The sequence below is a fragment of the Pelodiscus sinensis genome, chromosome 1, assembly GCF_052426305.1.
Source record: "Pelodiscus sinensis isolate ZL-2025 chromosome 1, ASM5242630v1, whole genome shotgun sequence".
Classification (NCBI taxonomy): Eukaryota; Metazoa; Chordata; order Testudines; family Trionychidae; genus Pelodiscus; species Pelodiscus sinensis.
In genome coordinates, this window is record NC_143052.1 from 300,222,795 (window position 1) to 300,238,262 (window position 15,468).

Sequence of the window (15,468 nt, forward strand, 5' to 3'; positions counted from 1 at the left end):
AAAGTGAAGTTCATATGGACACCAGACCAGCTGAATTACTGGCTCCCACTTAATTCTTCAGTTACTATTCTGGACTATTTTACAGAATCAAACATGTATCTAACATTTACTCTTCCACTGAAAGCATTTACAATTAGTCTGTCAGCAGGTAGGACTGAGAATCAGAGCATGGTCAAAACTGAGGCTAGGAGCAGTGGAGGAGGTCACTGTCAGGTTCTAGGGCAGGGCCAATATCAAGAGTCTGAGTCTAACTCAGGTTTCAGGATCTGGGGCAGGAGGTGAAATCCAAATCAAGCCCAGGTTGAAGCCACTAGTTCAGGAGTAGGAATGGTCATGGGTGCTACAGGAAATCCCCATTGTTGCCTGGACACTTCCTAGAAGGCCCCTGGGGTATATTTAGGGTGAGGGGACAATCCAGAGCCATGAGGCTGATGATGATCACATCACTTGAGGTGGGACTTCCCATAGTCTGTGTGCACAAGCGGTCACATGCAGTGGAGCACAAACTGGTTACAGCAGCTAGTAGGTGACAACCTGGAGATGCTAGGTAGCTGGGAGCTCTGCAGTCACAGCGTTAGACCTATGGGGCTTTACATAGTCTTTCCCTTGTTTTCAAAGAGATGAAGAAGGGTTGTTTAGCTATGGAAGGAGTCTTCCCCCAAAAGAGTGGGTGGATCCCTGACCCCACTGAAGTCAATGGGAGTTTTGTCATTAACTTCAATGGAGGTCAGGATGCAACCCTGCATGCACATTAGTCTTTCAGGGTATGTCTACACTACCCCCCAGTTCGAACTAGGGGGGGTAATGTAGTCATACGGAGTTGCAAATGAAGCCCGGGATTTGAATTTCCTGGGCTTCATTTGCATAAAGCCGTCCGGTGCCATTTTTAAATGCCGGCTAGTTCGGACTGTGTGCCATGCGGCTACACGCGGCATGAACTAGCTAGTTCGGATTAGGCTTCCTATCCGAATTAGCTGTATGCCTTCTAGAGGCTGGACACCACTTCTGACTGGTGGGACTGGCTGGTGATGGATCAGTGAAACAACCAGCAGTGGCTCCAAAACTTCTGCATGTGAAAGGCCACCTTTATGGAGCTTTGTGTCTGGCTTGCTCTCGCCCTCCGACAATGGGACACCCACCTGCAGTCACCATCCCCCTGGAGAAATGAGTTGCAATCACTGTATGGAAGCTCACCACTCCAGACAGCTACCATCAGTGGGGCGAAGCCCCATCCCCAGGGTGTTCTGCCATCCTGCTCTCACATAGCCCTGCTGAGGGAGCAGCATCATAGGGGTTGATCCTGGGGTGTTTTGGGGGGAGAGGAGTGGGGTGGGCACCTCCTAAGGGCTCAGGCACTCCCTCTGATTCTCTGTTTTGTGTGTTTCTTGGTCTCCTTCTGCAGGTTATGAGGGCCATCAACTCCATCCTGCTGTGCAGGGTCATCCTCCTGGGAGACCTGGACCTGATCATCCCAGGATCTGCCACCCTGGGGTTCCCCAACTGTGGGGGAGCCATCGATGGAACCCACATCCCAATCTGTACACCACATCACCAAGCCACCCAATACATCAACAGGAAAGGCTATTTCTCCAGAGTGCTGGTTGACCACCGTGGACAGTCCACGGACATTTTCGTCGGGTGGTCAGGCAAGGTGCACAACGCCTGCATTCTCAGAAACTCTAGTTTCTACCAGAAGCTGGAGGCTGGCAAATTTTTCCCCCAGTGTGACTTTCACATGGGGGACATGCAGATGTCACTGGGCATTGACGGGGACGCAGCCTACCCCCAATGCTGTGGCTCATGAAACCCTACACCAGCCACCTGGACCCCAGCAGGGAACAATTCAATGCCCACATCAGCTGGGCCCAAATGCACCTCAAGTCATGGTTCAGGTGCCTCCTGACCCACCTCGATGAGGGGGAGCACAACATCCCTGAGGTGGTATCGGTGAGTTGTGTTCTCCACAACATCGTGGAGAACAAAGGGGAAGCCTGAGTGGGGCGCTAGTGTGACCGCTGCTGGAATTCTGTATACAATTCTGGTGTCCGCAATTCAAGAAGCATGTTTCTACATTTGTAGAGGGTTCAGAAAAGACCTACAAGAATGATTAAATCTTAGAAAAAATGCTTTTGAGTGATACACTCAAGAGCTCAGTATGTTGAGTTTAACTAAAGGAAGGCTAAGGGGTGATTTGATTACAGCTTGTAAATATCAACATGGTGAATATAAGCATGGGCTCTTCAGTCTATCAGAGACATGTATAAAATGATCCTATGGTTGAAAACTGGAGCTAGACAAATTCAGCTTGGATATAAGGTATAGACTGTTAGCAGTGAGAGTAATTAACTATGGAACAATGTATCAAGAGTTGTGGTGGATATCTTATCACTACAATTTTTAAATCAAGATTGGATGGTTTTTTCTAAAAGATATGCTCTATGCATTATTTTGACAACATGAAATGGCCTGGGCTGAGATCAGTTTAGACAATGACAGTGATGCCTTCTGGCACTGGAATCTATGTATCTAAAAGCAGAGTCCAGAGACCTACCATTAAATACATTTGACATGCTGGTTACTTGGATACAGTATACTGGAAATTGCATTTCAGATTATTTCAGTTAATACTAAAATTTCCCTATATAAAAATACTCTATTGTCTGAGGCCTACAATTTCTTTATTTTTATTCTTATAATAACCGACAATTGCAGCAGTGTTATACATAGTAGTTATAAAGTCTTAGAGGGGTAGCTGTGTTAGTCTGTAACTTTAAAAAAGCAACGAGTAGTCCTGTGGCACCTTAGGCCATGTATACACTAGGAAACTATTTTGAAATTAGTAAATTTGACATAACTCTTGATTTAACAAATTCTAAATAGTGTGTCCATTTTGGGGGGGGGGGAGCCTCAAAATTACACCAAGGCAGGCTCTGTTAATGTGGATGCACTACCTTGGACTTACAGCTCCAGGAAGCACTGGGGAGTAATTATTTTGAAATAGCAGCACTGGAGTGCCCACACTACCATTATTTTGAAATAGCTATTTCAGAAATAGTGTTACTACTGATGAAAAGCAGGAATACAGATTTCTAAATCTGTGGCCCGTTATTTTGAAATTATAGGCTTGTTAGTGTGGATGCTTCACTGATAAATTTGACCTTGGTGGGGGGAGGGGTCATTTCGAAATAAAGTCCTAGTGTAGACCCGGGCTTAGCAACTAACAAAAAATATGAGCTTTTGTGGGTAAAACTTACTTCATCAGTTCATTTACCGCCCACAGAAGCTCATATTTTTTATCCTGTGGCTTCTAAAGTGCCACAGGACTACTTGTTTTATAGTAGTTATAGTTCTCCTCACAGCTCTATTATAAGCCATTGTTTTTCAAGAGCTTAATGCTAAGTGATGAAAATTCCTTACAAGTTAATACTAGATACACAGTTTACTGGATACACTCTCTTCTTCTAAGTTCTATTCAGCCACTTAAAATGCAGCGTGAGAAAATGCAACAGAAAATAATAGTATGAAAGGCTATTCAAATAAGGACATGGACCCAGGTATTTAAGTTTTTAACTTCTTTGGGGCCTAGTCTGACTCATGAGGACTTCCATGAAAACTGAGGGTATGATTTTAGTCCCAACACTTTTGTGAAGCAAGAGAAAAACTCCAATAAGCCAGTGGGATTACAATATATAAACCAGGGAACGAGAGAGTAGAATCAGGACTACTGAGGTTACAAATATAAGGGCAGCAGGGTCAGGCCTATGCTACTATAATCAAGTTATATATACACAACCACATAAAATGGTTTCAGCCTTTTAGGCACTTATATCTCAAAACCAGCTTCATTTTGGTGGAATCAGAGGCAACAGATAGAGATCGGTGATGAGTAGTTGTTTACCCATGTACAGAAAATTAAATTTAGTGACTGTTTGCATGTCAATCACCTGACAGTGCAGATTTTCAGTAGAGTGGTGTTACAGGAGAAGTAAAGAAGGAAAAGATTTCCACATCCTCCCTCAAACCTCAACTGCAACTACTGGCTTGAGTCATTGTGTTGCCTATAGAGGATGCATGTTTTCTATTCATCCTTTTTCACTATGCTTTCCCCTGAAAGGTTTTTCTGTCAGGGTATGTCTATGCTGCAGTGCTATTTCGGGATACTTCCTGAAATAGCTATTCCACATCTTGACAGTGTGCCCATTATTTCGAAATACTTTAGAAATAATAGGCTTGCTATTCCGATGTCCCTGTACACCTCATTTCATGAGAATTAAGGGATGTTTCGGAATAGCAGTTTATTTCAAAATTTGGCTGCGCAATTTGCATAACTTATTTCAAGGTATGGGTGCAGTGCACACACTCCCTCAGGTAAGTGTGTCAAGTAAGATTTAAAGTAGAAATAGTGCTTTGGACTTTGATAGTGCCTTGTAACAGCAACAAGCAGAACCAAACTTGGGACCTTTAGAGGTTAGTGCATGAGCCTCTGCCACTTAAGCGAAAAGCTAGCTGGCAGTCAGCTAAGGCTCTAGAGCAGGGGCAGGGAACCTAAGGCCTGAGGGCCAGATGCGGCTCCCAGCCAGACTTCCATCAGGCTAGAGCACACAAAATCTACTAGCCTGGGGCCTCTTGACTCTAGTGTGCAAGGGGAATGTGAGGAGTGTTTTTCTCCAAGCCTTTACCTCCTTCCTGCTGAGTGACTCTGTAATTTCTGTTGGGAAAAATGATCCCTGGATTCTTTATATTCTTTAGGTTGCTTGCAAGGCTCAGCTTATAAATCTTTAACTACACCACATGCAGAATGTAAAGTGCCTCTCAGTACTGATTATTTTATCACACAGGAATACAACCTTTCAGATATTAATTAGATTTTGAGGGGCTCAGGGAACAACAGTTATAAGCAGCTACTTTATTCAAAGTAAAGGATGAATTTTAAAAGAAAGGGCATACATTGGAACTAAGGATAAAAAACAGACATGATTTGTAATAGAAGTCTCCTTCCCCGGAATATGCTACAGAAAGGTTCATCTGACATCCAGCATGTGTAATGTGGCCTCTTGAGAATCCTTATGTGGTTTGGGGTAAAAGGAAGGTAAGTAAGCTTTGGTTAATATGGAAGGATGTATCCATTTGGGGCAAGAATATTATGTGAGGTCATAACATGATTTTGTCTTTGGTGAACACTGTTTCAGCTATTAGCACACCTATTTTATTGACACATCTAGCATACATGATCACCAACAGGAATGTGATTTTCACTGATGTATAAAAGAGAGCAGGTCACTAGAGTTTCAAAAAATGGTCTTGTAAAACATTTAAGAATATGATTCCCATCCCATGATGGAGTAGATTGATGGACTTCTGGATACATGTTCTGTAGATCAGTGAGAAAGTATTGTGTGATTGGGTTAGAGAATGCTGAAACTTCTTCTATTTGGTCATGGAGGGCTGTAATGGCAGCCAGGTGTACTTTGATTGAATTTATGGTTAATCCCAATTCTTTGAGTTCTGATAAGTAATCTAAGATCATAGGCAAAGGTTCCCTGGTTGAGTCCAATTGTTTTTGTTGGCACCTGAGGGAGAATCTCTTCCACTTCTGATGGTAAGTATTCCTACTAGTGAGGCAATGGCTATTAATGCACATTTTATTACTTCCATGTTGGAAGCACACAGGAGCCATACTTTGAGATGGAACTTCTTTGGATTTGGATAGAATGTCAAGTCCTTGTTTTGAGCCAGGAGATCCACCCGTCCAGGCAGCATTTGCAGAGCACAGACTGCTAGATATGACTGGTAAGGGAACCAAGTCTGTCCTGGAGGCAAGGAGAATGAGATATGCTCTGTTGAGTCCTATCTTGTGGATGACTCATGAGATCTGTGGTATCAGCAGGAAGATGTACATGAGCAACATGTTCCACAGGATGAGGAAAGCATCCCCTAATGATCCCAGTGCTAGTATTATACTTGAAAGAATTTCACAGGCTCTTTTCAAGGGGATAAGGCAAAACATTATTGATAATGTAACATTATTCGGTTATATGCATATTCACATACTGCCCTCCCCATGTCTTATTGTTGCTTAAAATTACCAATTTGTTGCTCACATTAACTCACTGGCCAGGTGAGTTAAATACAAGGAGGAGGAGTGGGGGCTTCTCTTGGTCTAGACTAACATTCCAATCTTGACAAAGATGAGGCCCAGAGATTCATGCAAGACATCCCATCTTTTATAGGACCTTTCTTCCATTCAGGTCTATATATTTTACTTTGTCACCTCTTAATCAGTCACCATCAATTCTGCTTAACATCTGTTTATCTGGAAGTTGTTTTTCATTGTATATAACATCAGTATGTTAGTGCCTCCTTCCCAGTGTTATTCCAAGGCTATCTCATCTGTAAAAAGGTTCTATATGACCTGTACCAGTCTGCCCTATCTTGGGCCCAATTAATGGTACCTCGGTGCCCCTGAATCTTCTGGCTTCTTCTCCCCCTTCTTTGGCCATCTGGTCTCTGAAACTGCTGAGCTTTCAAGTTATCATCTTTCTCTAAGCACTCACTTTCCAAACTCATTCCAACTCTCCAGGAACTACACAATTGTTTCACATGAGGATAGAATTGTAAACAAAAGGTATCAATTTACTTCTAATACAAACGTACTCCCATTAGTACAAACTCTTAATCATTCATCATATTTTCTTTATAACACAATCTGTATTCTCATAAGTCCTCAGAGCAACAGTGTGATCATGCTGAATCACAAGAATCCTTTTGATCTGTTTCTGCTTTAACATCAGATACAGACACAAGCAATCTGCCTGATGCGTCTTTACCAAGGACCTAGAAGACTGCTCCTCCCTGCTAAACAAAGAAGAATAGCTGACAGAGTTATAGTTGCTTAACATTTATTGTCACACTACCCATTAAGAACATTACATAAAACATTATAAAAGTCTTGTCTACAGTAGGCTGATGCACAAAGGTCAATTACTGGGTAACCCCATTTGCAGAATAACCCTCTGAGAACAGGTTATGTATTTCCTTCTCATGTGCTTCTGAGAAGGGCCCCCCACTACAAAAAGGATGTGGACGCATTGGAGAGTGTCCAGTGGAGGGCAACCAAAATGATTAGGGGGATGGAGCATATGACTTACGAGGAGAGGCTGAGGGACTTGGGTCTGTTTAGTCTGCAGAAGCGAAGAGTGAGGGGGGATTTGATAGCAGCCTTCAACTTCCTGAAGGGAGGTTCCAAAGAGGATGGAGAAAGGCTGTTCTCAGTAGTGACAGATGGCAGAACAAGGAGCAATGGTCTCAAGTTGTGGTGGGAGAGGTCCAGGTTGGATATTGGGAAAAACTATTTCACTAGGAGGGTGGTGAAGCACTGGAATGGGTTACCTAGGGAAGTAGTGGAGTCTCCATCCCTAGAGGTGTTTAAGTCTCAGCTTGACAAAGCCCTGGCCGGGTTGATTTAGTTGGAATTGGTCCTGCCTAGAGCAGGGGGCTGGACTTGATGACCTCCTGAGGTCTCTTCCAGTTCTATGATTCTATGATTCTGATAAGCTTGTCTGCTGTAGCATTTTGGCCCCCCGCATCCCCCTCTTGTTCTGCAATGTGATTTGTCCTTTTCATATTTGTTCTTTTTTTTTTAATTGTATCCTTTGGTATATATGGTTGTGACTACTTTCTTCCACTATTTGATCTGAGGAAGTGGGTCTGGCCCAAGAAAGCTCATCATCTAATAAACCATCTTGTTAGTCTTTAAAGTGCTACATTGTCCTGCATTTTGCTTCAACTACCCCAGACTAACACGGCTACATTTCTATCACTATTCTCCATAGTGATGAGGCACCATGAAGTTGCCTCTGTGATGATGAGGAGTGTTAAGAGGAGACGCAACTATCCTGAACGTTTCCTTCCTCATTGCTATGTACGGACAGAGAAGCAAGAGGTGAAGGAAACTTCTCCGATATACAGCTTGGGGAATGTTCGGCCCCATGCAGTGGTGACTGCAGCGTGGAGGAGATCACTGTATTGCATTGGTGTAGTTGTGCTGGTGCTACTTTGGCGCTGCCGTCAGTCCTTGCAGCACCAACCAGTGATGGTTTCAGTTTGCTGGAGCCAACTCATGAATCAGTGATGGTAGTAGCAGCATTGGTTACAGTGCCAATATCTGTACAGTATTCCACACCAGGGCTGTTGATGCCGTGGAGGAGACACGACATCTTGACTACGGTGCCTTATGATGGGGCTCGGCAGAGGTCCACTGAGGGATGGTGCCAGAGGTGCCCAGTGCCTCATAGAACTGTCTCTAGATGAAGTGGGCACTGAGGGTAAAGACCTTGCTGGGGAAGCTCTCCTTTTGTGAGAGTTCTATCTTGGAGAGGTCATGACTCGCTTCCTAGCAGTTTTGGAGCTTAGTTACTGCTGAGGAATCGGGTATTATGAGATTGTCTAGAAGACTTTTTCAAACAGAGGTTCCTGTCAAATCTTGCTCTGTTTTTTAAATGGTTACAATGCATACATTTCTGGGAGAGATGAGTTTCTCCCAGGCAGCGGACAAAGAATGAGTGGCCATCAGGGACTGCCATAGGCCCTAAGCATGAGTCACACTTTTCAAAAGTGATCCCAACATGTTGTTCGTTAAGTCTCCCTACCCACTGGAGAGATGAGGACAGGAATATTACTAAGGTAGCTAAATGTAAACCTATTCCTAACTGGGAACTAAAGAAAGGAAAATTAATAAAAGACTCTAAAAGGAAATATTTACAAGCTAAAGTACTAAGCTGCTATGTAATTTTTCTTTCAGAAAGTACCAAGAAGATAGCACTGCTGCAGAGCTCCGTTGGCAGTCAAGGTCAGTTGAGAAGGAGCTGAGGGACAGTTGGGGGGGGGGGGTACGTGCTATCAGTGGCACCAATGACTACACAAGATAGCAGCTGTACATACCCTCCTCTTGACCGAGCACTGCTGTGAAAAATCTCTGGCACCTAGAGTGGAGTATCCACAGGGATACCACTTGAAAACGAAAAAAAGTCTTATCTTTGATATTATACCTTTCACTGGACCTAAATAATTATAGAATCATAGAGCTGGAAGAGACCTCAGGAGGTCATCAAGTCCAGCCCCCTGCCCAAGGCAGGACCAATCCCAACTAAATCAACCCAGCCAGGGCTTCTTCAAGCCAAGACCTAAAAATCTCTAAGGATGGAGGTTCCACCACCTCCCTAGGTAACCTATTCCAGTGCTTCACCACCCTCCTAGTGAATAGTTTTTCCTAATATCCAATCTAGACCTCTCCCACTGTAACTGGAGACCATTGCTCCTTGTTCTGCCACCCGTCACTACTGAGAACAGCCTTTCTCTGTCCTCTTTGGAACCTCCCTTCAGGAAGTTGAAGGCTGCTATCAAATCCCCCCTCACTCTTCTCTTCTGAAGACTAAACAACCCCATATCCCTCAGTCGATCCTCATAGGTCATGTGCTCCAGTCCCCTAATCATTTTGGTGACCCTCCGCTGGACCCTCTCCAATGCGTCCACATCCTTTCTATAGTGGAGGACCCAGAACTGGACACAATACTCCAGGTGTGGCCTCACCAGAGCCAAATAAAGGGGAATAATCACTTCTCTGGATCTCCTGGCAATGCTCCTCCTAATGCACCCTAATATGCCATTAGCCGTCTTGGCTACAAGGGCACACTGTTGATCATATCCAGCTTCTCATCCACTGTAATCACCAGGTCCTTTTCTGCAGAATTGCTACTTAGCCATTCAGTTCCCAGCCTGTAACAATGTTTGGGATTCTTCCATCCCAAGTACAGGACTCTACACTTGTCCTTGTTGAACCTCATCAGATTTCTTTTGGCTCAATCCTCTAATCTGTCCAGGTCACTCTGGACCCTATCCCTGCCCTCCAGCCAATCTACCTCTCCCCCTAGATTAGTGTCATCTGCAAACTTGCTGAGGGTGCAATCCATCCCCTCATCCAGGTCATTAATAAAGATGTTGAACAAAACCTGTCCTAGAACAGATCCTTGGGGCACTCTGCTAGAAACGGACCACCAACCTGACATCAAGCTGTTGATCATTACCCGTTGGGCCTGACAGTCTAGCCAGCTTTCTATCTTATAGTCCATTTATCCAATTCATACTTCCTTAACTTGCTGGCAAGAATACTGTGGGAGACCGTATCAGAAGCTTTACTAAAGTCAAGGTATATCGTGTCCTCCACCTTGCCCGTACTATAGAGCCAGTTACCTTATCATAGAAGGCAGTCAGGTGGGTCAGGCATGACTTGCCCTTGGTGAATCTATGTTGACTATTTCTGATCACTTTCCTCTCTTCCAAGTGCTTCAGAATGGATTCCTTGAGGATCATTTCCATGATTTTTCTGGGGACTGAGGTGAAGCTGACCAGTCTGTAGTTCCCTGGATTGTCCTTCCCTTTTTCAAATATGGGCACTACGTTTGCCTTTTTCCAATCATCCAGGATCTCTCCCGATCTCCACGAGTTTTCAAAGATAATGGCCAAAAGCTCCGCAATGACATTTGCCAACTCCCTCAGTACTCTCGGATGCATTAAATCCGGGCCCATGGATTTGTGTATGTTTAGCTTTTCTAAATAGTTCCTAACTTGTTCTTTCCCCACCAAGGGCTGTCCACCTACTTCCCATACTGCGTTGACTAGTGCTTTTGTCTGGGAGCTGACCTTGTCCGTGAAGACAGAGGCAAAGAAAGCATTGAGTACTTCAGCTTTTCCCACATCATCTGTCACTAGGTTACTTCTCTCATCCAATAAGGGCCCCACACCCTCTCTGATCACCCTTTTATTACTAACATGCCTGTAGAAACCTTTCTTGTTATCCTTCACATCCTTTGCAAGCTGCAATTCCAATTGCACTTTTGCCTTCCTGATAAGTCGCCTGCATTCTCGAGCAATATATTTATACATCTCCCTGGTCATCCGTCCAAGTTTCCATTTCTTGTAAGCTTCCTTTTTGTGTTTAAGCTCACCAGGGATGTCCCCAGTAAGCCAATCTGGTCGCCTACCATATTTGCTTTTCTTGCGGCACATCAGGACCCATAAATTGGATATCATTTTTTAAAGCACTAGTTTGATTAAAGTAACACCATAGATGTAGTGTTTTATTTTAATAGAGCACTTACTCCAGCAGCTCAATCAATTCTACTCTAAATTTATTTGCACTGGATTGATACAGATAGAGATTTTGTTCAGTCAATATGCCACTGACGGCTGAAAACAAGGCCAATATGTTTATGTCCTAGGAGAGCTGCAGGTCAGCAGCAGATCTCCTTGTATTGAGTTTTAGTCACCTCAAGAAAGATTAGACAAGAGGCTAATGACAACCTATAGGCACTAAATCAGGTAGCATTTTAGACACCATTAAGGATTAAAAACACAGGAGATGCAGATAGATGGCAGTAGACAGTGTCAGCTGTTCAAAGGCCCATTAGCACTGGTAATTCTATGGAATCAGCTAGCACTTGTATTTCTATGGAACCAGCTTGCAATATGCATTGGAGGCAAAGGGAAAGTCTCTTGTGGAACACAGATAACTGTCTTCAAAAAGAGGCAGGTAGTTTTAGGTTCAGATATCCTAACCTGAAAAGATGTTTTATGAAGTACTAATCAAAGGCCAGGCATGACTTTAGTATTTATATACAAATTACTGAGCACAATCTGTCTATTAATATTATATATTATATTAATATTAACACTGGAGAAACTTTAGGCCAAGGGGGAAGTCAGGTTTGTTTCTAGGGCTGTCAATTAATCACAGTTAACTCACAATTAATTTAAAAAATTACATTCTATTTAAAAATTAATCACAATATCAGTTAAAAACAGACCATAAATTGAAATTTATTAGCTCTTTTTGGATTTTTTACCTTTTCAAATATATTGATTTCAATTACAACAGAATACAAACTGTACAGTACCCACTTTATAATATTTGTATTACAAATACTTGCACTGTAAAAATGGTAATAGTATTGTACTATTCATCACATACAAGTACTGTAGTGCAATCTCTATCATGAAAGTGTAACTTACAAATGTAATTTTTTTTTGTAACATAACTGCACTCAAAAGAAACAATGTAAAACTTTAGAGTCTACAAGTCTACTTAGTCCTACATCTTGTACAGGAAAAGTTTGTTGACATTTAAGAGAAATAATGCTGCCTGCTTCTTATATACAATGTCATCTGAAAGTGGGAAGAGGTATTCACATGGCACTTTGCTAGCCAGCATTGCAAGGCATGCATGCTCCAGATATGCTAAACATTCATATGCCCCTTCTCGCTTTGGCCACCATTCCAGAGGACATACTTCAATGCTGATGCCACTCATTAAAAGAATAATGCATTAATTGACTGAACTCCTTAAGGAAGAATTAGAACATAAGAACATAATATTTCATGTTATAGCCATCTAATGATGATGACCCAGCACATGTTCATTATAAGAACACTTTCACAGCAAAGCATAAAGATTTCTAAAGATCGCAACAGCACTGGGACCCAATGTTTTTATGTTCCTCCCAAAATCTTAGAGGGAGGAGTTGTAAAGCATGCATTCAGAAGTCTTTTAAAAAAAGCACAAATTCAATGCAGAAACTACAGAAACAAAAATCAACCTTCTTCTGGAGGCATCCGATTCAGATGATGAAAATGAACATGCGTTGGTCTGCACTGCTTTGGAGCATTATGATCAGAACCCATCATCAGCTATGGACACAAGTTCTCTGGTATGGTGGTTAAAGCAGGAAGGGGAATATGAATTCTTTGCATATCTGGCATATAAATATCTTGCAATGCAACTACAACAGTGCCATGTGAATACCTGTTCTCACTTTCAGGTGATAACATAATCAAGAAGCAGGCAGCATTATGTCCTGCAAATGCAAACAACCTTGTTTGAGCAACTAGCTGAGCAAGTAGTAAGACCAAGTGAACTTGTATACACTAAAGTTTTACATTGTTTTATTTTTAAATGCAATTATTGTTGTACATAATTCTACATTTGTAAGTTCAACTTTCAGGATAGAAATTGCACTACCGTACTTGTAATGGGGAAATTGAAAAATACTATTTCCTTTTACAGTGCAAATATTTGTAACAAAAAATATAAAGTGCACATTTTCATAATAATTTAGTCATATATATTATAAATCATAATATATATATCATATATTTAAATATATTAAAATAGAGAAAGCATCCAAAATATTTAAATAATTGGCATTCCATTAACAGTGCGATTAATCACACAATTTTTTAAATTGCTTAACAGCCCAAGTGTGTGTCTAGACTACTGAGTTTTGTCGACAAAACTATACCTGCATCTACACTACCGCTGAGTTCTGTCGACATAACATACGAGGCATAACACCATCTGGGTTGCGTCTAGACTACAGGGTTTTGTTGACAAAGCAGCTTGCTTTGTCGACAGAACTGAATGTGTCTAGACGCTCTATGTCAACAGAAGTTTTGTTGACAGTATCTGTCGACAAAACTTCCGTCGACAAAACCCTGTAGTCTAGGCGTACCCCTAGTTTCAAGCTTTCTTTGAAAAGCTACAGTTTGAGTAAGGGCGGACCAAGAGGTCTCCTGCCCCCATGAGTCTTTTGTGGTGTTAAGAACCCCCTAAGAAGGAGAGAGTTTGGGTTACAAGAATAAGATGGGAATGTCAGAAGTATAATGAAAGTTTTTCTATTCTTTCATACAAACTTAAGAAATCTTCCCCAACAGCCTCATATTAATTGAAGAGGAATGCTGTTGTGTGACATATTGAGATCAGAGTACTAGAATGTGTGCATTATTTAACAATCCTACGCTGGGATATAGCAATATCCCTCTAATTTCTATAGCATAAAACTCAATGCCTCAGCAGGGCTTTTCCTGGATACATATGAAGTGATGCAGCTACATGGGGCACCAAATTTTCAGGTGCCCCCTTGCAGTCACACATGCTGTGTATGTAAGGGGCTGCTATCAGACAGCAGCAGGACTGCTTTCTCCCTGCTCTCCCACACCCTCCTTGCTTCTCTCAGCAGCAGTGGGGGCAGAGAGGAGTCCAAGCAGCCTGAGCCTCAGCAGTTCCACTCTACCAAATAGGAGTGGTGAGGCCAGTGTGAGCAGGGGTGGAGAAGAGGATTCAGTGGCTGACCTACCCCTTTCTGGCAGTCACACCTCAAACTGCTGGGCTCCCCCCTTGGCACAGCTCCTGCCTCCTCCCTGTGCTCTTGGGCCCCATGCCAGGCCTGGGGCAGCACTGCATATGCAGCTCTCTCCCAGCCCTGTTATTATTCAACAGTGGAGGCCCTGGAGCTTGGGAGGAGGGATCACAGACCATGCTGGGCAGGAGAATGATACCGGCAGCCTATGGATAGACACTGATCTCTGTGTGCCCCTTATTCCAGGATACCCCCTCAGCCCAGGCCCCTCAGAGCCACTGCAATGTACAATGACATGGTAAATAAAATGAAGTTTTCATATCTACTTTAAAAAACATTTTAACCAGTGTTTAAATTTGCCACAATTTTGTACAAAAAATTAATTCAAGCCTTGATAGTTCACATGAGGGGCTCTGCCTCTAGGGTACTCAAGGGCACGCTGAAGTGAAGCACCCTGGTCTGTAAGCAGGAGCTGTGTCCCCCACCCCCACACTGGAGTCAGTGGGGTACCATTTTAACAACTCCATAGGGCCCCATAAAGCCTAAGTTCAGCCCTGGGCCTTTGTATCTAAATGTCCTCTTACTTCAGCCTGGATTCTTTCTGGTTGTTTGTGTTACCCCAAAAATATTCTTACTGGAGAGCACCCAGGGTTATACTAGTCTGGATTTATTTCCACTAGATAAAACTAAAGAGGAGAGAGCATCCACCAAAGGTTTAAACAAACCAAAAAAAAAAAAGATACAGAGCACGCATGCACACATTGCAGGAGCCACGGCCTGTGGATTGCATAGGGTCTGTCTGCTCATCGTGGCTGGGGAAGCTGGTCAGAAGAAGAGAGACAAGGGCTATGTCCACACCACAGGCTTTTTGCTCAACAATTGTTCTTGTGCAAGAACGCTCGTGCAGTATAAATACTCTACTGTAAATTTACTTGCGCAAAAACTTGCAAAGTGTCAGAGAACAGGGCTTCTTATGCAAGAGTTATTCCTCTCCCCACGAGGAATAAGCCCTCTTGCGTAAGAGCTCTTCCACAAGAAGGCAGTGTAGAAAAGCAACAGGGGTTTCTTGTGCAAGAAAGCCCTAGGGCCAAAATGGCTATCAAAGCTTTCTTGCGCAAAAGAGCATCCACACTGCCATGGACGCCCGTGACTCATCCGCCTGGTCACCAGGGAGCATGCCCAGACTTCTTTATCCAGCAAAGCAGCAGTCTTTGATGACTCATCACCATGTGGTCCATTGTTCTCAGTCTTCTTCAAACACTCTTGCTCACAAGAGAAT